Below are 25,000 nucleotides of genomic sequence, written 5' to 3'. Positions count from 1 at the left end.
TAAACATTCCACATCTGAGAGCATGATCGAATATCGGTGCACCAATACGGCCATGAAGGATTAGGTGGCACATATGGGACACCGACCACGATAGACATCTGACTCATAGCCCCTCAAGACACGAGATGGATGAGGGATGGCGAGACATCCGACTTTCATCGATTCAGGTATGCAGCATCGGATCCCGATCGTGCCCCCTAGGTACAATGATCACATGGGGGTAGATTGAAGAGGATGATGGGTCGACAGTTTAATGCATCGAGCATGGAGCCTACCAACACGCACAACCATAGCAGCACTCATATGCCCATTGTGTACAAGTGGCAGCATCCACGCGCATCGGTCCATAACTCACGCGATCGATTACTCGATGAACGAGCAGAGGAAATGATGTGTGAGGCCACACCACAACCGCTTGGCACGAGAAAAACACAAGCAAGGGCCACAAGACTGCCCCTGCCATCCGACAGGCAACAATGGTGCGATACCACCAATGCTTGGCCTAGCTGAGATCGCACGAGTGAGCTCTGCTAACACCACCCTAAGGGGACGTTGCTCAATTCAGGGACTTGTTCATAAGGTCTTGGGCAGCATTGGCTGCATGCACGGCCTCGTAGAGGCCAAGGCATTTTTGTGGTCAATGAGAAGGGACCGCAAGATCGTCAAATATCGAGAGACTTGGTCGGGCCAAGCCCGCAACCATAGCTTCTGCTTGCACCACCCCAGAGAGCCGTTGCCTAATTTAAGGACTTGGTCTGGGGTCTAAGGCAGCATCCGCCACATGCACGGGTTCTAGCTTGGCTCTCTTTTTTCGTATGAACACCAATCGATCGAGGCTATGGGCACCTGCCGGTCAACGGAGCAACCAGTCGTCAGACAAAATGATCAGAAGGCATGCACGCCCTGTATTTCGCTTGAGGGATGTTGCCCTAGGTGTACGCAATGGGAGGCCCATCACGTACACTTACTCCCTCCATTGGGAGTAGAGGGGTGTCAGACCACCACCCCCTAAAGAGCATTAGAGAATTTACAGATATGCTACCAGTAGATGTTAAAGTGTCTAAAACGGAGACACTTTTTTCAACATAGGCATATCCCGCATCGAGGGTGAGCAGGTGTCGATGGTGGTCGAGGCATGTGCCCGCACCAAGGGCCAATGCGTGTCAATGGTGTTCAATGCGACTGCCTGCACCAAGGGCCATCTTCTGTCGATGCTGATCGAGGTAGGTGCCCGCACTAGTTCTAACTGGTGCACATGCTGATTGAGGCATGCATGCACCGATGGTGGTCAAGGCATCTGCCCGCACCGAGGCCCAGCATGTGCTAATGGTGTTCGAGGCAACCACTCACATCATGGGCCATCTTCTACTGATGTTGATCGAGGCATGGCACGTGTCGATGGTGATCGAGGTAGAGGTTGAGTCCCGTATGCTAGGCACGCTAGTAGGTATTTCACGTAAGGCCTAAGAGACAAGACCAGAATGCTCGCCTAGCTTGCAGGCCAGCCCTTGAGGCCAAAGCCTACCCTGCACACTACCCGTACCATATCTAGAGGGGCCCAAGGTGGGAGATACGCAAGTGAATCTTTTGAAAGCTTACAGGATCAGTAGGAGCCTATTGGCTGATTTGGTTGACCCTAGAATTCAGGAGTTAGAATCCTGATTGATTGTAATCTTTGTAATTCCTTGATTTTAGCCTTTATTATAGGGATATTACCATTAAGTGTAGCTAGAGCCTCAACTATAAATAGAGGGCTACTCCACCCTCATTTGTACACCATCAAACACTTCTGTTTCAGTGAATACAGAGCATATTTCTAGCATTCTGCCTTGTTATCTTGTTTCTCTTTAACTTACGTAATCAGCCCTTCCCATTGTTCTAGTGCCCGTACGCTTGTGTTTTAGGCTGACTTAGGCATAAAGGAAGAGATTGCAAGCCTAAGGCCACAAGGATTCTGAGTCTAAGGTTAGATCCCATGACAGTTGGTATCAGAGCAAGTTTGATTCTGCATGTTTGTGTTGTGTAGGTTAGATCAAGATTGTGGAGATGGCATCCCAAAGTGATGTTGCTAGCCAACAACTAGAGGCCCAGGAGTAGGGGTATAGAAGAGGCAGAAAAGCCAGTTCAAGAGATAAATGGTCTACCATGGACAGTAGGCTGGCCAAGGTGGAGGTGACTATGGGTGACATGAGGGAGAAGCTTGAAGAAGTGGAGACTCACATTACATCGCTAGACTCCATAGGGAAGGAGATCTAAGGTGAGCTACAAGCTACTCTCAATAAAGGCATGGACGTGATCACCCAAAGGAATGAGGCCTTGAAGGCTGAAGTGCTGACCTTGCGCGATGGCATAGAGGCCATGTGCCAACGGGTGGAGGAGCTTGCTAGTGAGCTCGTTGCTTGTAAGACTGCCATTGGGAATGACATGTTTGTTAGAGTGTCTAAGTCCAGCATGGATGTCCCGAAGCCTAAAGAGTTCAAAGAAACTAGGGTGACCAAGGAAGTAGACAACTACATATGGGGTATGGAGCAGTATTTCCAAGCCATGGGCATGCAGGACGAGACAATAAAGGTAAGCACTACTGCTATGTATCTCACTGATGTAGCCTTATTGTGGTGGAGATGCAGGTGTGATGATGTTAGGTGTGGAAGTGCCAAGATTGGAACCTAGGCAGAGTTCCAAAAAGAGTTCAGAGAGCAATTTTACCCAGAGTATGCAGATAATGAGGCGTAGGTAAAGTTACGCAGGCTGAGCCAACAAGGAGACATATTTTCTGAACTGATGCTATAGATCTCGGATCTAGGCAAGAAGGATGCCTTATTTGTTTTCATGGATGGGCTGAAGCCGTGGGTGATGCATGAGCTACAATGGAGGGGAGTTCATGACTTGGTTAAAGCCATGACTACTGTTGAGTCCTTGATAGAGTTTAAGCCTCTGAACAAGTTCGAGTTTTCCAAGCCTAAGGGTAAGGGTAGGGATGGTAGGGACCGAAAGAAATAGTCAAAGGGGAAGGACCGTGACCTAGAGTCCAAGGATGGGGATTGAGATCGTTCAACCAAGGATGGTGAGAGGAAGCCACTAGCAGGTAAGTGGAAAGCAAAGAGGGATCGAGAGCCACTAACATGCTACCTATGTGGAGGGAGCCACATAGTGCACAATTGCCCACAAAAGGCCAAGCTAGCTGCTATAAACAAGGAGCCTGACGAGGAGCCAGAGATAAAGGCAGCAAAGCTTGGGTCATTGGTGCTCAATGCTATCTAGAGTAAGAGGAGCCACAAACTAAAGAGCTTGATGTTTATGGATGTAATGGTTGCGGGTCAGAATGTGAGCACACTAGTGGACACAAGTGCCTCACATTTTTTTGTTTTAGGTGATAGAGCTTGAAAGCTCAGAGTAAAGGTGCAAAAAGGGACCTGTACCATTAAAACGGTGAACTTTAAAGAGGTTCTAGCCATTGGAGTAGCACGGGGAGTGGAGTTATAGCTTGGAGACTGGAAAGGCAAGGAGACCATAGAGGTAATACCCCTTGACGACTATGAGTTTGTGATTGGGTTGGATTTCCTCGTTCGAATTAATGCCCTCATTGTGCCTTTTGCCAATTATATTTGCATCCTGGATGCATGGTGCCAATGCCTAGTGCCATTAAGGAGAGGGTCTAGAGTTAGGTCGCAGGTGGTGTCAACCATCCAATTTACCAAGGCAGTAAGTAGAGAAGAAGACACCTTCTTGGCAGCCCTAAAGTATGATGAGCTAAGGGCAAAGGAGATCGAGTCATCCTTAGAGGTGCTAAAAGTGCTGAAGACCTTTAGTGAAGACTTATCTTATGTGCCAACCGGACAAGGTGGAGCTCAAGAAACCAAGCAGTCTCTTGGAGCGATTAGCAGTGCCAGAGCAACCATGGGATAGTGTTTCTCTGGACTTTATAGTCGGTCTACCCAAATCAAAGGGGTTTGAAAGCATCATGGTAGTGGTGGACAGGTTTTCCAAGTATGAAATCTTCATTCCAACAACCAAAGAGTGCCTAGTCGAGAAAACAGCTCGATTGTTCCTAAAGAACATGGTTAAGTACTAGGGAGTGCCGAGGACCATTGTTAGTGATCGGGACAGGCATTTCACGGGTAGTTTCTGGACTGAGTTGTTTAAGCTGTTAGGGTCAGACTTGAACTTTTCCACCAGCATCCATCTACAGATCGATGGGCAGACTAAGCATGTGAATGGACTATTGGAGGTCTACCTCAGGCACTATGTGAGTGCCATACAAATGGACTAGCCAAAGCTACTAGATGTTGCACAATTTTCCTACAACTTGCAAAGGAACGAGGCAATGAACCAGAACCTATTTGAGGTTGTGATAGGGCAACAACCACTAACACCTAGTTTGATGGCTGCAAGTTATACAGGGCCAAATCCAGTAGCATACAAGTTTGCCAAGGCATGGCAGGAGCAAACTAACTTGGCCAGAGTTTGTCTACATAAGGCAGAGAAGAGGTCGAAGAAGTGGGCAGACCAGAATAGGCGGGATGTGCAGTTTCAGGTTGGAGACTTGGTGTTGGTGAAGCTGCATCCCATTGTATGCCACATGGGCCTACACAAAGGCCTAGTTCAGAGCTGTGAGGGACCTTTTCAAGTAGTCAAGAGGGTAGGCAAGGTTGCTTACAAGTTGGATATGCCACCCAAGCTGAGGGTACACCCGATGTTCCACATAATCATGCTCAAGCCGTTCCATAAGGATAAGGGAGATCTAGGATAGGGAAAGTCAAATCGTGCACCATTAGGAACAAGGGCCTCATATGAGAGGGAGGTCCACAGCATCATAGCTGACCAGGAGGTGAGACAGAAAAACTATCAACCAAGACAAGAGTACTTGGTACGCTGGAAAAGACTTCTAGACAGTGAGGCGAGCTAGGAACTAGTAGAGGACTTATGGTAGTTCGGGGACCAAATCAAGTAGTAGCATGCAGAAGATGCAATGAGGGTGTTGCATAATCAGGTGGGGGAGAATGTCATGCCCTGGGTGGGCGCGTTAGGCACACCAAGCGCACCAGCATGTGAGCCAGATGTTGAGGCCCGCACATTAGGTGGCTGGTAGGTATTTCACGTAAGGCCTAGAACACAAGGCCAGAATGCTCACCCAACTTACAGGCTAGCCCGTGAGGCCAAGTCCTGGCCTGGAAGCTGCCCTCACCATATCCAGAGGGGCCCAAGGTGGGAGATACGCAAGTGAATCTTTTGAAAGCTTGTAAGATCAGTAGGAGCCTCTTGGTAGATTTGGTTGACCCTAGAATTCAGGAGTTAGAATCCTGATTGATTGTAATCTTTGTAACTCCTTGACTTTAGCCTTTATTCTAGGGATATTGCCATTAAGTGTAGCTGGAGCCCCAACTATAAATAGAGGGCTGTTCCACCCTCATTTGTACACTATCAAACACTTCTGTTTCAGTGAATACAGAGCATATTTCCAGCATTCTGTGTAATAAGCCCTTTCCATTGTTCTAGTGCCTGCACGCTTGTGTTTTAGGTTGACTTAGGCATAAAGGAAGAGATTCCAAGCCTAAGGCCGCACGGATTATGAGTTTAAGGTCGGAGCCCATGCCACTCGCACCAAGGCCTAGCACATGCCGATGGTGTTCAAGGCAACTGCCTGCACCAAGGCCCAGTATGTGCTGATGGTGTTCAATGCAACCGGCTACACCAGAGGCCATCTTCTACAGATGGTGATTGAGGCAGCCGCTTACGCCAAGGCCCAACATGTGCCGATGGTGTTCAATGCAACCGTCTGCACCAGGGGCCATTTTCTACCGATAGTGATCGAGGCAGCCGCTTACGCCAAGGCCCAGCATGTGCTGATGGTGTTCCACGTAACTGCCCACACCAGGGGCCATCTTTTATCATTGGTGGTCGAGGTAAGTGCCCGCACCAAGGCCCAGAATATACCGATAGAGTTTAAGGCAACTGTCAGCACCATGGGCCATCTTCTATCGATGGTGATCGAGGCAACCACCTACATTAGAGGCCATCTTTTGCTGATGGTGGTCAAGGCAAGTGCCCACACCATGGGCTGGCTTGTGCCGATGGTGCTCGAGAGAACCACCTGCACCAAGGCCCAACATGTACCGATGTAGTTCAAGGCAATCACACGCACTAGGGACCATCTTCTATCGATGCTGATTGAGGCATGGCACGTGCCGATGGTGGTCCAGGCAAGTGCCCGTACCAATGGCCAACTTATGATGATGGTGGTCAAGGCATGTGCCCGCACCAAGGCCCAACACGTGTCGATGGTGCTCGAGGCAACCGTCAGCACCAAAGGCCATCTTTTATCGATGCTCATCGAGGTAAGTGCCTGTACCAAGGGCCAGCTTATGCCGTTGGTGGTCGAGGCAAGTGCCCGTATCAACGGATAGCTTGTGCCGATAATGATCGATGCATGTGCCATCACCGTGCACCATGCCTTAGATGTTATAGCCATTTCTTAGGCTCTCTCTCCGGAATCGAAACCTAATTCTCCATCACCCATCACCATCATAGTAGGCCACTATCCTACCATCGAAAGTAGATAGGGTAAAATTTTGAATGATGCGTCATTGACATAAAGGTCATGCGATCCATCGAGTTATCATGAATCATCAAAGCAACGGGCATAGCCTGCATCGACCTTTTATCTAATAAATGCATCCCTTTCAGAAGTTGGGGTTTGTTGCACGTATTAGCTCTACAATTACTATAGTTATCTGAGTAGTAGATACCATCAAACAAACTATAACTGATTTAATGAGCCATTTGCAATTTCACAACTTGAATTAGTTCATACTTACACATGCATGGCTTAATCTTTGAGACAACCATATAACTATTGGCAGGATCAACTAGGTAGCATTCATTCGGGATATTGGCACCGCGTGGGCCTTGATGCATCGACCGAGCAGTGAAGAGAGCCCAACACAGAGCGCAAGCGTCACGCGTGTCGAGCACGTGAAATGCATAGCATCAGACGAACAGAGGCTGAAAGCTCGCGCCCGCTAAACATTTTGCATCTAATAGCACGATCGAACGTCGATGAACCAATGCGGCCACAGAGGATTAGGTGGCATGCATGGGACACCAACCATGATTGACGTCTGACCTGTAGCCCCTCAGGACACAAGATGGATGAGGGATGGCAAGACATTCGATTTCCATTAATTCAGGTATGCAACACAGGATCCTGATCACACCTCCTGGGTATGAGGATCGCATGGGGAGAGATTGAAGAGGATGACGGGTCGACCGTTTGATGCATCGAGCACGAAGCTTATCAACACACATAACCATAGTACCACTCATATGCCCATTACATACAAGTGGCAGCATCCACGCGTGCCGGTCCACAACCCACCTGATCGATTACTCGATGAACGAGTGAAGGAAATGATGTGTGAGGCCACGCCACAATAGTTTGGTATGAGAAAAACACAAGCAAGGGCCACGAGACTGCCCCTGCCATCCAACAGACAACAATGGCATGATACCAACAATGCTTGACCTGGCTGAGACCACACACGTGAGCTCTACTAACACCATCCCAGGGGGACGTTGCTCGATTCGGGGACTTGTTCTTGGGGTCTTGGGCTGCATTGGCTGCATGCACGGCCTCGTTGAGGCCAAGGCATTTTTATGGTCAACGAAAAGGGACCGTGAGACCATCAAATACCGAAAGACTTGGTCGGGTCAAGCCCGTAATCATAGCTTCTAGTTGCACCACCCCAGGGAGCCGTTGCTCGATTTAAGGACTTGGTCTGTGGTCTAGGGTAGCATCTGCCACATGCACGAGCTCGAGCTTTGCTCCCCTTTTTTGTATGCACGCCAACCGATCGAGGCCATAAGCATCTGCCGATCACCAGAGCAACCAATCGTTAGATAAAATGGTCGAAAAGCATGCATGCCCTGTATTTCATTTGAGGGACATTGCCTTGGGTGTACGCAATGAGAGGCACATCATGCACAACTACTCCCCTCGTGGAGGGGAGAGGGGGTGCCAGACCACCACCCCTAAAAAGCATTAGAGATTTATAGATATGCTACCAGTAGATGTTAAAGTGTCTAAAAAGGGGACACTTTTTCCAACACAGGCATATCCCATACCGAGGGTGAGCAAGTGCCGATGTTGTTCAAGGCATGTGCCCATACCAAGGGCCAGTGCGTGCCGATGGTGTTGAATGCGATTGCTCACACCAAGTGTCATCTTCTGTCGATGTTGATCAAGGTTGGTGCCCACATTGATTCCAGCTTATGCGTATGGTGATTGAGACATGCATGCACTGATGGTGGTCGAGGCATCTGCCCATACTAAGGCCCAGCTTGTGCCGATGGTGTTCGAGGCAACCGCCCACACTAGGGGCCATTTTCTACCGATGCTGATCGAGGCATGGCATGTGCCGATGGTGATCGAGGAAAGTGCCCGCACCAAGGGTTAGCTTATGCTAATGGTGGTCGAGGCAACCACCCACACCAGCTTGAGGCATGTGCCCGCACTAAGGCCTAGCATGTGTTGATGGTGTTTGAGGCAACTACGTGTACCAGGGGCCATCTTCTACTGATGGTGATCGAGACAACCGCCCGTACCAAGGCCCAGTATGTGTGATGGTGTTCGACGTAACCGCCCACACTAAAGGCCATCTTCTGTCGATGGTGGTCGAGGTAAGTGCTCGCACCAAGGGCCGGCTTGTGCTGATGTTGGTCGAGGCATATGCCAGCACCAAGGCCCAACACGTGCCGATGGTGGTTGAGGCAACTGCCAGCACCAGCTCGAGGCATGTGCCCGAGTCACGGGCTTCGACCTTAGACTCAGAATCCATGTGACCTTAGGCTTGGAATCTCCTCTTTTATGTCTAAGTTAACCTAAAACACAAGCGTGCGGGCACTAGAACAATGGGAAGGGTTGATTATGCAAATTAAAGAGAAACAGGATAACAAGGTAGAATGCTGGAAATATGCTCTGTATTCACTGAAACAGAAGTGTTTAATGGTGCACAAATAAGGGTGAAGCAACCTCTATTTATAGTTCATGCTTTAGCTACACTTAATGGCAATATCCCTAGAATAAAGGCTAAAATCAAGGGATTACAAAGATTATAATCAATCAGGATTCTTACTCATAAATTCTATGATCAACCAAATCTGTCAAGAGGTTCCTGTTGATCCTACAAGCTTCTAGAAGATTCATTTGCGTATCTCCCACCTTGGGCCCCTCTGGATGTGGTGCAAGCAGCCTGCAAGCCATGCCTTGGCCTCACGGGCTAGCCTGCAAGCTGGGCGGGCATTTTGGCCTTGTCTCCTAGGCCTTACGTGTAAAGACCCACCAGTGTGCCTAGTGTGCAGGCCTCAACCTCTGGCTTACGTGCTGGTGGGCCTGATGTGCTTGGAGCACCCGCTCAGGGTATGACATTCTCCCCCACCTGATTGTGCAATGCCCTCATTATGTTCTCTGTATGGTACTACTTTATGTGGTCCTCGAACTACCATAAGTCCTCTGCTAGTTCCCAGCTCACCTCACTGTTTGGAAGTCCCTTCTAGTACACTATGTGCTCTTGTCTTGGTTGATAGTTTTTTCGTCTCACCTTTCAGTTAGCTATGATGCTATGGACCTCTTCTCATATAAGGCCCTTGCTCCCAATGGTGCACACTTTGACTCTGCCTATTCTGGGTCTTCCTCATTCTCATGGAACAGCTTGAGCATGCTTACATGGAACATCGGGTGTACCTTCAACTTGGGTAGCATATATAGCTTGTAGGCAACCTTGCCTACCCTCTTGACTACTCAGAAAGGTCCCTCATACCTTCGAACTAGGCCTTTGTGCAGCACTCTGTGGCGCACAATGGGATGCAGCTTCACCAACACCAAGTCTCTAACCTAGAACTGCATGTCCCGCCTATTCTGGTCTGCCCACTTTTTCGACCTCTTTGCCGCCTTGTGTAGATAGACTCTGGCCAAGTCAGTTTGCTCCTACCATGCCTTGGTAAACTTGTATGCTACTGGATTCAACCATGTATAACTTGAAGCAATCGAACCGGGTGTTAGTGGTTGTTGCCCTGTCACAACCTCAAATGGGCTCTGGTTCGTTGCTTCGCTCCTTTGTAAGTTGTAGGAAAACAATGCAACATCTAGTAGCTTTGGCCAGTCCCTTTGTGTGGCACTCACATAGTGCCTGAGGTAGACCTCCAATAGTCCATTTACATGCTCAGTCTACCCATCGGTCTATGGATGCATGCTAGTGGAAAAGTTCAAGTCTGACCCTAACAACTTGAACAACTCAGTCCAGAACCTACCCATGAAACGCCCATCCCGATCATTAACAATGGTCCTCAGCACTCCCCTATACTTAACCATGTTCTTCATGAACAATTGAGTTGCCTCCTCGGTTGAGCAGTCCTTGGTTGCTGGAATGAAGATTCCATACTTGGAAAACTTGTCCACCACTACCATAATGCTTCCAAACCCCTCTACTTTGGGTAGACCGACTATAAAATCCAGAGAAACACTCTCTCATGGTCGCTCTGGCACTGGCAATAGCTCCAAGAGACCGCCTAGTTTCTTGAGCTCCACCTTGTCTTGTTGGCACATAAGACAAGTCTTCACATAGGCCTCCACATCGTCCCTTATGTGCAGCCAGTAGTACCGGTCCTTTAGCAATGCAAAGATGCGGCTCACTCCTAGGTGTCTAGCCCACCTTGAATCATGGCACTATTGCAAAACTTCCTTGTGGAGCTTTCCATTCTATGGCACAAACAGTCTACTACCCATGGTGTACAACAAACCATCTTGTACCCAAAATCACCTAGTCTTACCTTGCTGGGCGTACTTCATAAGAGCCTTGGCTGTAGGATCATACACAAGTCCTTCCTTGATGCACGACACTAGTGACCCCTCTGGTTGGCTAATGGCAGCAAGGTTAGCCTTCCTGCTCAGGGCGTCTACCACCAAATTCACCCACCCTAGCTTGTACTCCATCTGAAAGTCAAGTTCTGTAAGAAAATCTTGCCATCTCACCTGCTTAAGGGATAGCTTCTTGTGTCTGGAAGTAGCTGGTCGCCACATTGTCCATCCTAACCATGAACCTCAACCCGAACAGGTGATGGTGCCAAGTGCGCAAGCAGTGCACCACTGTAGTCATCCCCTTCTCTTGGACCATGTATTTACGCTCAATCTCGTTCAGCTTCCTATTCTCGAATACGACTGGATGTCCTTCTAACTCTGGTGGGGACATTCAGTAAGGGCCTCTAGCTGGTGGCTTGGCCTCAGACACTAGCTCGATCTTGTGGTCCACCTTCCTCTTAGGTGGTAGCTGGCTAGGCAGCTTTACGGGTATCACATCACTAAAGGTCTTCAACACCTTTAGCACCTTCAAGGGTGACTCGGTCTCCTTCTTCCTTGGCTCATCATACTTCAAGGCTGCCAAGAAGGTGTTTTCTTTTCTACTTACCACCTTGGCAAATTGGATGGCTGACACCACTCGCAACCCAACTCTAGACCCTCTTTTCAATGGTACTAGGCATTGGCATCGTGCATCCAAGATGCAAATACAATTGCCAAAAAGCACAATGAGGGCGTTAATCCAAATAAGGAAATCCAACCTAATCACAAACTCATAGTCATCAAGGGGTATTACCTCTATGGTTTCCTTGCCTTTCCAGTCTCCAAGCTGTAACTCCATTCCTCATGCTACTCTAATGGCTGGAACCTCCTTGGAGTTCACCATTTTAATGGTACCAATCCCTTTCTGCACCTTTAGTCTGAGCTTTTGGGCTCCATCACCTAAAATAAAAAGATGTGAAGCATCTGTGTCCACCAGTGCTCTCACTTTTTGACCTGTAACCATCAGATCTGCAAACATCAAGCCCTTTGGCTTACGGTTCCCCTTACTCTGGACAATATTGAGCACCAACAACCTAAGCTTTGCTGCCCCTGACTCTGGATCCTCCTCAGACTTCTTGTCTACAGCAGCTAGCTTGCCCTTTTGTGGGCAATTGCGTGCTATTTGGCTCCTTCCACATAGGTAGCATGCTAGCGGTTCTCGGTCCCCTTTTGCTTTCCAGTTGCTTGCTGGTGGCTTCCTCTCGCCATCCTTGGTTGAACGATCTCGATCCCTCTCCTTAGACTCCCGATCATGGTCCTTTCCTTTGGACTGCTTCTTTCGGTCCCTATTATCCCTGCCCTTACCCTTGGGCTTGAAAGACTCAAACTTGTTTAGAGGCTTAAAGTCTATCAAGGACTTAGTAGTAGTTATGGCTTTAGCCAAGTCATGAACTCCCCTCCGTTGTAGCTCATGCTTCACCCACGGCTTCAACCCATCCATGAAAGCAAATAAGGCATCCTTCTCGCCTAGATCTGAGATCTATAGCATCAATTTAGAGAATTTTTGGACATACTCCCTTATGTCCCCTTACTGGCTTAGCCTGCGTAACTTTGCCCGTACCTCATCATCTGCATACTCCGGGTAAAATTACTTTTTGAACTCTTTTTGGAACTCTGTCCAGGTTCTAATATTGGTGCTCCCATGCCTAACATCATCACACCTGTGCCTCCACCATAATAAGGCTACATCAGTGAGATACTTAATAGCGATGCTTACCTTTATTGTCTCATCTTGCATGCCCATGGCCTGGAAATACTGCTCCATACCCCATAGGTAGTTGTTTACTTCCTTGGCCGCCCTAGTTCCCTTGAACTCTTTAGGCTTCGGGACATCTATCCTGGACTTAGACACTCTAGCAAACATGCCATTCCCAATGGCAGTCTTGCAAGCAACAAGCTCGCTGGCAAGCTCCTCCATCCGCATGGCCCCCATGCCATCGTGCAAGTTCACCACTTCAGCCTTCAAGGCCTCATTCCTTTAGGTGATCATGTCCATGCCTTTTATTGAGAGCAGTTTGTAGCTCACCTTGGATCTCCTCCCCTTTGGAGTCTAGCGATGCAATGTGAGTCTCTATTTCTTCAAGCTTCTCCGCCATGTCACTCATAGTCACCTCCACCTTCGTCAACCTATCATCTATGGTAGACCATATATCTCTTGAACTAGCTTTCCTACCTCTTCCACGCCCCTTCTCCTAGGCCTCTAGTTGTTGGCTAGCAACGTCGCTTTGGGATACCATCTCCTCAATCATGATCTAACCTACATAACACAAACACACAGAACCAAACTTGCTCTGATACCAACTGTCATGGCCTCTAACCTTAGACTCAGAATCCATGTGACCTTAGGCTTGGAATCTTCTCTTTTATGCCAAAGTCAGCCTAAAACACAAGCATGCGGGCACAGGACAATGGAAGGGTTGATTACGTAAGTTAAAGAGAAATAGGATAACAAGGCAGAATGCTGGAAACATGCTCTATATTCATTGAAACAGAAGTGTTTGATGGTGTACAAATGAAGGTGGAGCAGTCTTCTATTTATAGTTGAGACTCCAGCTACAATTAATGGTAATATCCCTAGAATAAAGGCTAAAATCAAGGGATTACAAAGATTACAATCAATCAGGATTCTAACTCCTGAATTATAGGGTCAACCAAATCTGCCAAGAGGCTCCTACTGATCTTGCAAGCTTTCAAAAGATTCACTTGCATATCTCCCACCTTGAGCCCCTTTGGATGTGGAGCGAGCAGCCTGCAAGCTGGGCAGGTGTTCTGGCCTTTTGTCCTAGGTCTTATGCGTAAATACCCACTAGCGCGCCTGGTGTGTGGGTTTTAACCTCTGGGTCACATGCTGGTGAGTCTGATGTGCCTGGAGCACCCGTCTAGGGTGAGACACCCGCACCATGGCCCAACGCGTGCCAATGGTGTACGAGGTAACCGTCTGCACCAAGGCCCAGCATGTGCTGACGGTGTTCGAGCATGTGCTGATAGTGTTTGAGGTAACCTCTCGTACCAGAGGCCATCTTCTACCGATGGTGATCGAGGCAACCACCCACACCAAGGGCCATCTTCTACCGATGGTGATCGAGGCAAGTGACACCAAGGGTCAGCTTATGCTGATAGTGCTCGAGGCAACCGCCTGCACCAAGGGCCAGCATGTGCCGATAGTGATCAAGGCAACTGCACGCACCAGGGACCATATTCTATCGATGTTGATCGAGGCATGGCATATGTCGATGGTGGTCCAGGCAAGTGCCTATACCAATGGCCAGCTTGTGATGATGGTGGTCGAGGCATGTGCCCTCACCAAGGCCCAACATTCCAACAGTGCTCGAGGCAACTGCCCACACCAAGGGCCATCTTTTGTCGATGCTCATCGAGGCATGCATGTGTCGATGGTGCTCGAGGCAAGTGTCTATACCAGGGGCCAGCTTGTGCCGATGGCGGTCGAGGTAAGTGCCCGTACCAAAGGGCACCCTATGCCGATGATGGTTGATGCATGTGCCATCACCATGTGCCATCATGTGCCGTTGATGGTTAAGGCCTTGACCGAAGTTTGATTTTGAGCCACAATGCACATGCTGGGCTTGAGCATGTGCTAGTGCCACATTCTTTTTGCCCTGGGCACTATCACTGGAGCATCGCTGGAGAACCTGATCGACAATATTGGGGGTTCCGATGATTAGGGGGCAAGGGGGTGTGCGCACATGATGTGCGATGGGTGCTGGTACTTGGCCCTTATATTGGCCCTCTATCCCTCAACAAACCTCGAGAACTCACACCCCCATAAAGAGCATATGAGATTTTACAGGTTTGCTACCAATAGCCATTCAAGTGTAAAAAATGGGGACACTTTTTCAAATTGTCAAAAAATCTTCTACACTTCGAGTTTTTAGCTGACTTTTTTTGTGCATGCCAAAAAAAATACAAGGATCACATCTACCAAATTTGGGGCCAAAACACCTTCGAAAAAAATTTTAAAAAATCTCGAACCGTAAAAATTTTTGAAAATCATGCAAAATAGAAAACGAGCCATCTTGCCATGAAACTTCACATGAAGGCTTAAGGGACCATTGTATGAATTTAGAAGCCATAAAAACAGCATTGGCATAGCAGAAATATGAAGATGTGCCTAAACCCACCTACCACCTGATCGTGGCGTGCATGGTGCTCGGCCAGAGCTTAGGACACCCGTGCGTGGTGTGCAGGCACTAGGGAGTGCTCACGTGACTTCACTAGCCATAAAAATGGTATTGGCATGGTAAAAATATGAAGATGTTCCTAAACCCACCTACCACCCGATCGTGGCGTGCATTGGTGTTTGGCCCGGGCTCAGGACACCCGCGCGTGGTGCGTGGGCGTTGAGGAGGGCTCATATGAATTCATGGGCCACAAAAATGGTTTGGCATATGGAGTTCATTCCCAATCTAAGCTTCAATTGGATTGAGGGTTGTGGTAGCAGGACCCGTAATAGGATCCGCAGCACGCAGAGGGGAACCTGACCGATCCTCAGCTTACGCATCCTGCCTCTTTGGCTGGTGTAGTGCCTGCCCGCTTGTTTCATAGGTTGACTTAGGCATATGGAGTCCATTCCTAGTCTAAGATCGGACCGGATCGAGGGTTGTGGTAGCAGGACCCACAGCAGGATCGACAGCACGCAGAGAGGGACTGGGTCGATCCTCGGCTTGTGCATCCTACCTCTTTGGTTGGCTCAGTGCCTGCATGCTCATTTGTAGGTTAACTTAGGCATATAGAGTTCATTCCCAGTCAAAGCTTAGACCGAACCGAGGGTTGGGGCAGCAAGACTTGCAGCAGGATCGATAGCACACAGAAAGGGACCAGATCAATCGTCGGCTTACGTATCCTACCTCTTTAGCCGACTCAATACCCGTATTCTCATTTCGTGGGTTGACTTAGGCATATGGTGTTCATTCCTAGTCTAAGCCCTAGCTGGATCGAGGTACGCATAGTAGGATTGGTAGCACGCAAAAGGGGATCGGGCTGAACCTTGGCTTATGCATTTTGCCTCTCTGGTTGGCTCAGCACCCGTACACTTGCTTCATGCGTTGACTTAGGCATACGAAGTTCATTGCCAGTCTAAGCCCACCCCGGATCGAGGGACCTGCAGCAAGATCTACAACACATCGAAGAGGACTGGATTGATCCCTAGCTTGTACATTCTGGCTCTTCGACCGGCTCAATGCCTGTACGCTTGTTTCATGGGTTGACTTAGGCATACATAGTGCATTCCAAGTCTTGACCAACCAAGGGCCAGATGCTATCAATGACATTTGGGGCAGCAACCAAGGGGGATCTGAAGCGGGATCCTTGGCTCGTGCATCCTACCCCCGTGGTTGGTTTAGTGGCCGCACGCTCGTTTCGTGGGTCTACTGAGGCGAGCGGAGTTCGTTCCCGATCAAAACCAAGGGACGAAGGGCCCCGGGTCATGCCCAACCCTGGAAGGGGGTGGCGTGAAAAGAAAGAAGGTCAGCGGAGGAAGGGGAGGGAGGAATGAATCGAAGAAACAAAGGGCTGAATCTCAGTGGATTGTGGCAGTAAGGCCACTCTACCACTTACAATACTCTGTCACATATTTAAATCATCTGCAAAGGATTCTACCCACCATTTAGTGGGAATTAAGCTCTAAAGAGGCCCACACAGCTCGTCCTTTGTGGGGGCAGCACCTACGGCACGTGTCTTTGGGGGCCATGGGCCCCTACTACGGGTAGGCAATTGGGTGGCGGACGCATGCATCACTTCTTGCCTGGATTCTAACTTTGAGGCATTCAGTCACAATCTAGCGCATGGTAGCTTTACGCCACTGGCTTTTCAACCAAGTGCGATGACCAATTGTGCGAATCAACGGTTTCTCTTGTACTAGGTTGAATTACTATCGCGATGCCACCATCAGTAAGGTAAAACTAACCTGTCTCATGACAATCTAAACCCAGCTCACGTTCCCTATTGGTGGGTGAACAATCCAACACTTGGTGAATTCTACTTCACAATGATAGGAAGAACTAACATCGAAAGATCAAAAAGCAACGTCACTTTGAATGCTTGGCTGCCACAAGCCAGTTATCCCTGTGGTAACTTTTTTGACACCTCTAGCTTCAAATCTTGAAGGTCTAAAGGATTGATAGGCCATGATTTTATGGTTCATATTCATACTGGAAATCAGAATCAAACAAACGTTTACCCTTTTGTTGCACACGAAATTTCTATTCTCGTTGAGCTTATCTTAGGACACCTACTTATCTTTTAACAGATGTGCCGCCCCAGCCAAACCCCCCACCTGACAATGTTTTTCACCCTGATCAATCAGTCGAGGCTAACCTTGGGTCCAAAAGAAGGGGTCGTGCCCTATGTCCAATTCATGGAATAAGTAAAATAACATTAAAAGTAGTGGTATTTCAATTTCACCCGGAGGCTCCCATTTATCTTACACCTCTCAAGTCATTTCACAAAGTCAGACTAGAGTCGAGCTCAACAGGGTCTTCTTTCCCCACGGATTCTGTTAAGCTCGTTCTTTTGGCTATGGTTTTGCTAGATAGTAGACAGAAATAGTGGGAATCTCATTAATCCATTCATGTAAATAACTAGTTAGATGATGAGGCATTTGGCTACCTTAAGAGAGTCATAGTTACTCCCGCCGTTTACTCACGCTTGGTTAACTTTCTTCACTTTGACATTCAAAGCACTAGGTAGAAAATCACATTGCGTGAGCATCTGTAAGGACCATCACAATGTTTTGTTTTAATTAAATAGTCAAATTCCCCTTGTCTGTACTAGTTCTAAGTCAACTGTTCATCGTCCGGGGAAGGCCTTTGAGGGAACCGTTCCTAGTCCGTCCCCCGATCATCACGTGACAACTTGCTATCGCTGCGGGAGCAACTCGAGTAGTGCATCGACAACTGACGGGCTTGAGAGTGGGACGCCAATCCCCAGCCCTCAGAGCAAATCATTTTCCCGAGGTTACGAATCCATTTTATTGACTTTCCTTGCTTACATTGTTCCATCAACCATAGGCTGTTCACCTTGGAGACCTGATAAGGTTATGAGTATGATCGGGCACGGACGGCACTTGATCCTCTAGATTTTCAAGGGTCATCGGGGGTGCACCGGACACCATACGATGTGTGGTGCTCTTCCAATCGTTGGACCCTACCTCTGGCTGAGTCATTTCCATGGTGGGCAAATCGTTAAACAGAAAAGATAACTCTTCTCGAGGCCCCTGCCGACGTCTCTAGACTCCCTAACATTGCCATCAGTTGTCGCATCCTGGTTCAAGAATTTTAACCCGATTCCTTTTTGAAGCTCACGTAGGATGCACTGTCGGACGGGCTTCCTCCATCTCTTAGGATCGACTAACCCATGTGCAAGTGCCGTTCACTTGGAACCTTTCCCCTCTTCGGCCTTCAAAGTTCTCATTTGAATATTTGCTACTACCACCCAGATTTGTATCAACGGTCACTCCGTCTGAGCTCACGCCCTTGATTTTACGATGACCGCCATGCCCTCTTACTCATTAGGGCCTGGTTCTTACCCTGACGGTTCGATATAGGTCACGTGCTTATTCGCCATCCATTTTTGGGGCTAGTTGATTCGACAAGTCAGTTGTTACACACTCTTTAATGGATTTCAACTTCCATGACCATTGTCCTACTATCTTAATCGACCAACACCTTTGTGGGTTCTGGGTTAGCGCACAGTTGGGCACTGTAACCTGACTTTCGGTTCATCCTGCATCACCAGTTCTGTTTACCAAAAATGGCACATTTAGAGCTCTCGATTTTATGGCGTGGCTCAACGAAACAGCTATGTCGTCTTACCTATTTAAAGTTTGACAATAGGTCGAGGGCGTTGCGCCCCCAATGCCTCTAATCATTGGCTTTACCTAATAGAACTCGCTGGGGGCTTCAGCTATCCTGAGGGAAACTTCAGAGGGAACCAGTTACTGGATGATTCGATTAGTCTTTCACCCTTATACCCAAGTCAGACGAACAATTTGCACGTCAGTATCGCTGCGGGCCTCCACCAGAGTTTCCTCTAACTTCACCCCGCTCAAGCATAGTTCACTATCTTTTGGGTCCCGACGGGCATGCTCGCACTCGAACCCTTCTTAGAAGATCAAGGTCGGTGGATGGTGCACCCGCCAGGGATCCCATCAATCAGCTTCCTTGTGCCTTACAGGTTTCTTGGCCCTTTGACTCGCACGCATGTCAAACTTCTTGGTTCGTGTTTCAAGACGGGCTAGATGGGGAGCCCACAGGTCGATACCAAGATCACATCGATGATGTGGCACGTCAAGATGACACGTACTGCATTCCATGATCATAGTGATGACGTCTTCGTGGGCATATCCAAAGCCCGAGCTTGGGTCACCGTCGTAACCCGCGTCGATCCAAGCCCCGAGCCGATCGATGGACCGGCTCTTGTCATTTCACATCCGATCGGGGTGCATCGTCCGCCCCCATCCGTTTCCCTCTCGACAATTTCAAGCACTCTTTGACTCTCTTTTCAAAGTCCTTTCCATCTTTCCCTCGCAATACTTGTTCACTATCGGTCTCTCACCCGTATTCAGCCTTGGACAGAATTTATCGCACGATTAAGGCTATATTCCCAAACAAGTTGACTCGTGGATAGCGCCTCATGGTGCGACAGGATCTGGGCACAACAGGGCTCTCACCCTCTCTGACACCCCTTTCCAGGGGGTTTTTACCCTCTCTGCCACTGAAGACGTTTCTCTAGACTACAATTCGGATGCTAGGAGTGCCCAATTCTCAAGCTAGGCTCTTCTCGATTCACTCGTCATTGCAAGGGGAATCCTGTTAAGTTTCTTTTCCTCTACTTATTGATATGCTTAAACTCAATGAGTGATCCTGCCTAACCTAGGGTCTCGATGCAAGCATCGATCGAGCAATACGGGGGGTCCAACGGGGTCCAAGTAGACAATGAGCGCACGTCACCGAGGATGAGGCATGCTAGGAGCTCTACCATTGACGGTCACGATGCTGTCATTGCTGGGGACTCACTTTTGGGCCAACTGTGATTGACGGGATCACGGGAGGTCATCTTTCACCCGCCCCTATCCTCGAGAGCCCGATGGGTGGGGGGTCGAAAGGGGGGCGATGGCGCATGACACCCAGGCAGACGTGCCCTCGGCCTAATGGCTTGGGGCGTAACTTGTGTTCAAAGACTTGATGGTTCACGAGATTCTGCAATTCACACCAAGTATAGAATTTTGCTATATTTTTCATCGATGCGAGAGCCAAGATATCCGTTACCGAGAGTCATTTCATTTTTTGGTGACAAAAAGAGTTATGACGCTGCCCGTGCACACACCGCGAATGGGATGGCGATGGCACATGTGTTTTGTTTTTGTTTTGGTTCCTTGGCACGATTCACCCTAAGGGTTCATTGTTTAGCAGTGAGCGAGACAACACTGATCATTTCACCACTGCAGTAGAGTGCACGAACTGATTGTTGCACCTGCTCGAGATCGAAAGGAGCTCGAGGTACGGGGGCATCCTCACCCCCTCGATGTTTCGTTAACGCGTCCGCAGGTCATCCATCAAATGGGGTTTCGACAATGAACCTTCCACAGGTTCACCTACAAAAACCTTGTTATGACTTCTCCTTCTTCTAAATGTTAAGGTTTAGTGGACTTCTCACGACGTCATGGGTGGTGAACCGTCTAGGTCATCGAAATTCGAACACTTCACCAGACCATTCAATTGGTGAGAGTGACGGATGGTGTGTACAAAGGGTAGGGACATAGTCAACGCGAGCTGATGACTCGCGCTTACTAGGAATTCTTCGTTGAAGACCAACAATTGTAATGATCTATCCCCATCATGATGAAATTTCAAAGATTACCCGGGCCTGTCAGCCAAGGCTATACACTCATTGAATACATCAGTGTAGCGCACATGTAGCCCAAAACATCTAAAGGCATCACAGACCTGTTATTGTCTTAAACTTTCTTGGCCTAAGCAACCATAGTCCTTCTAAGAAACTAGCCACGAAGGATCACCTCCGTGTATCTAGTTAGTAGGCTGAGGTCTCATTCATTAACGGAATTAACTAGACAAATTGTTCTACCAACTAAGAACGGCCATGCACCACCACCCATAGAATGAAGAAAGAGCTCTCAGTCTGTCAATCCTTACTATGTCTGGACCTAGTAAGTTTCCCCATGTTGAGTCAAATTACGCCGCAAGCTCCACTCCTGGTGGTGCCCTTCTGTCAATTCCTTTAAGTTTCAGCCTTGCGGCCATACTCCCCCTGAAACCCAAAAACTTTGATTTCTTATAAGGTGCCGACAGAGTCCTAAAAGTAACATCCATCGATCCTTGGTTCGCATCATTTATGGTTGAGACTAAGACGGTATCTAATCATCTTCGAGCCCCAAACTTTCTTCTTGATTAATTAAAACATCCTTGGCAAATGATTTCGCAGTTGTTCTTCTTTCATAAATCCAAGAATTTCACCTCTGACTATGAAATACAAATACCCTCAACTGTCCCTATTAATCATTACTTTGATCCCGAAGGCCAACACAATAGGACCGAAATCCTATGATGTTATCCCATGCTAATGTATACAAGCGTAGGCCTGCTTTGAGCACTCTAATTTCTTTAAAGTAACAGTGCCAGAAGAATGTCCCAGGTAATTAAGTCTAAGAACGCATCACCGGTAGTAGGGACGAGTAGACTGGTGCTCACCGTGAGGCAGACCGGATGACCTAACCCTAGTTCCAACTACTAGCTTTTTAACTGCAACAACTTAAATATACACTATTGGAGCTAGAATTACTATGGCTGTTGGCACCAGACTTGCCCTCCAATCGATCCTCATTAAGAGATTTATTGAGCCCGATATTGTTTTTATTGTCACTACCTTCTCGTGTCAGGATTGGGTAATTTGTGCATTTGCTGCCTTCTTTGGATGTGGTAGCCGTTTCTCAGGCTCCATCTCCGGAATCAAACCCTAATTCTCTGTCACCCATCACCACCACAGTAGGCCACTATCCTACCATCGAAAATTGATAGGGTAGAATTTTGAATGATGCATAGCCGGCACAAAGGCCTTGCGATCCATCTAGTTATCATGAATCATTAGAGCAATAGGCATAGCTCACGTTGACCTTTTATCTAATAAATGCATCCCTTCCAGAAGTCGGGGTTTGTTGCACGTATTAGCTCTAGAATTACTACAATTATCTGAGTAGTAGATACCATCAAACAAACTATAACTGATTTAATGAGCCATTTGCAGTTTCACATGCATGGCTTAGTCTTTGAAACAAGCATATGACTACTGGTAGGATCAACCAGGTAGCATTCCTTCGGGACATTGGCACCGCGTGGGCCTCGACACACCGACTGAACATGGAGAGAGCCCAACGTGGAGCGCAAGCATCGTGCATGTCGAGCATGTGAAATGCATAGCATCAAACGAACGGGGGCCGAAAGCCCGTGCCCGTTAAATGTTTTGCATCCGAGAGCACGATCGAATGAAGGTGCACCAATGCAGCCATGGAAGATTAGGTGGGGTGCATGGGACACCGACCACGATTGATGTCCAACCCGTAACCCCTCAGGACACGAGATAGATGAGGGATGGTGAGACATCCAGTTTTCATCGATTCAGGTATGCAACATAGGATCTCGATCGCGCCCCCTGGGTACAACGAACACATGGGGGGAGATTGAAAAGAATGATGGGTCAACAGTTTGATGCATCAAGCACAGAGCCTGCCAACACGTACAACCATAGCACCACTCATATGCCCATTGCATACAAGTGACAGCATCCATGCGCGTCGATCCATAACCCACTCGATTGATTACTCTACAAGCAAGCGGAGGGAACGACATATGAGGCCATGCCATAACCTATGGCATGAGAAAAACATAAGCAAGGGCCATAAGACTGCCCTGCCATCCGACAGGCAACAACGATGCGATACCACCAATGCTTGGCCTGGCCAGAACTGTAAGTGTCAGCTTCGCTGACACTACCCCAAGTGGACGTTGCTCGATTTAGGGACTTGTTCCTAGGGTCTTAGGTAGCATTGGCTATGTGCATGGCCTCGTCAAGGCTAAGGCATTTTTATGGATGACGAGAAGGGACCATGAGACCGTCAAATACTGAGAGACTTAGTTGGGCCAAGCCCACAACCAGAGCTTCTGCCCACAACCATAGCTTCTACTTGCACCACCCCAAGGAGCTGTTGCCCAATTTAGGGACTTGGTCGGGGTCTAGGGCAGCATCCATCACGTGCACGGGCTCGAGCTCGACTCCTCTTTTTCGCATGCATGTCGACTGATTGGGGTCATGGGCACCTGTCAGTCACCAAAGCATGCACGCGATGGTCAAAAGGCATGCACACCCTGTATTTTGCTCGAGGGACGTTGCCCTAGGTGTACACAATGAGAGGCCCATCACACATACCTATTCTCTCCGTGGAGGGGAGAGGGGGTGCCGGACCACCACCCCCTAAAGAGCATTAGAGATTTTACAAATATGCTACCATTAGATGTTAAAGTGTCTGAAATGGGGACACTTTTTCCAACATAGGCATATCCCGCACTAAGGGTGAGCAGGTGCCGATGGTGGTCGAGGCATGTGCCCGCACCAAGGGCCAATGCATACGAATGGTGTTCGATATGACTGCCTGCACCAAGTGCCATTTTTTATCGATGCTGATCGAGAAAGGTGCCTGTATCACTTCCAGCTTGTGCGCATGCTGATTGAGGCATGCATGCACCGATGGTGGTCAAGGCATCTGCTCGTACCAAGGCCCAGCAAATGCCGATGGTGTTCGAGGCAACCACCCACACTAGGGGCCATCTTCTGCTGATGCTGATCAAGGCATCATATGTGCTGATAGTGATCGAGACAAGTGCTCGCACCAAGGGCTAGCTTGTGTCGATGGTGGTTGAGACACGTGCCTGCACCAAGGCCCAGCACGTACCGATGGTGGTCGAGGCAACCACCAGCACCAATTCGAGGCATGTGCCCGTACCAAGGCCCAGCACGTGCCGATGGTGTTCGAGGCAATCGCCCACACCAAGGGCCATCTTCTATCGATGGTTATCGAGGCAACTGCCTACACCAAGGCCCAACATATGCTAATGGTGTTCAATGCAACTACCCGCACTAATGGCCATCTTCTGCCAATGGTGGTCGAGGAAAGTGCTCGCACCAAGGGCTGGCTTGTGTCAATGGTGGTTGAGGCATGTGGCCGCACCAAGGCCCAACATATGCCAATGGTGGTTGAGGCAACCGCCTGCACCAGCTCGAGGTATGTGCCCACACCAAGGCCCAGAACGTACCGATGGTCTTCGAGGTAACCGTCCGCACCATGGCCCAGCATATGTCGATGGTGTTCGAGGTAACCGCTCGCACCAAAGGCCATCTTCTATCAATGGTGATCGAGGCAACCTCCTACATTAGGGGCCATCATCTACCGATGGTGGTCGAGGTAAGTGCCCACACCAAGGCCCAACATGTGCCGGTGGTGCTAGAGGTAATCGCCCACACCAAGGCCCAGCATGTGTCGATGGTGTTCGAGGCAACCGAACACACCAGGGATCATTTTCTACTAATGTTGATCGAGGCATGGCACATGCCGATGGTGGTCCAGGCAAGTTCCCGTCCCAATGGCCAGCTTGTGACGATGGTGGTCGAGGCATGTGCCCGTACCAAGGTCAGGCATGGTGTGCGGGTGCTGGGGAGTGCTCATGTGAATTCACAGGCCATAAAAATAATATTGGCATGGCAAAAATATGAAGATGTGCCTAAACCCACCTACCACCCGGTCGTCACATGCATTTGTGCTCGACCTGGGCTAAGGACACCCGCACGTGGTGTGTGGGCATTGGGGAGGGCTCATATGAATTCATGGGCCACAAAAAAGGCTTTGGCATACGGAGTTCATTCCCAGTCTAAGCTTCGATCGGATCGAGGGTTGTGGCAGCAGAACCCACAGTAGGATCGACAGCACGCAGAGGGGAACCCGACCAACCCTTAGCTTGCGCATCCTACCTCTTAAGGCAGCGTAGTGCCTGCCCGCTTGTTTTGTAGGTTGACTTAGGCATATAG

The 25,000-nt window shown here is 48.8% G+C and overlaps 2 non-coding genes and 1 pseudogene across 2 annotated transcripts; all 3 read right to left on the bottom strand.

Annotated features, from left to right (window-relative positions):
* Positions 1-16,399: 16,399 nt before the first annotated feature.
* Positions 16,400-19,788, bottom strand: LOC149519466 (25S ribosomal RNA). The gene has a single exon (XR_016341208.1). It is a non-coding gene; the product is annotated as a 25S ribosomal RNA (ribosomal RNA).
* A 239-nt stretch (positions 19,789-20,027) lies between these two features.
* On the bottom strand, positions 20,028-20,183 carry LOC149519465 (5.8S ribosomal RNA). Its single transcript, XR_016341222.1, has one exon. It is a non-coding gene; the product is annotated as a 5.8S ribosomal RNA (ribosomal RNA).
* A 295-nt stretch (positions 20,184-20,478) lies between these two features.
* LOC149519464 (18S ribosomal RNA) lies at positions 20,479-22,230 on the bottom strand (annotated as a pseudogene).
* Between the last annotated feature and the right edge of the window lie 2,770 nt (positions 22,231-25,000).

This window comes from Durio zibethinus, chromosome 3 (assembly GCF_047325235.1).
Source record: "Durio zibethinus cultivar Kanyao isolate XHJ-2024 chromosome 3, ASM4732523v1, whole genome shotgun sequence".
Classification (NCBI taxonomy): domain Eukaryota; kingdom Viridiplantae; phylum Streptophyta; class Magnoliopsida; order Malvales; family Malvaceae; genus Durio; species Durio zibethinus.
The sequence above is the reverse complement of the archived record's forward strand: the minus strand, read 5'-3'. Positions and strand labels throughout refer to the sequence as shown.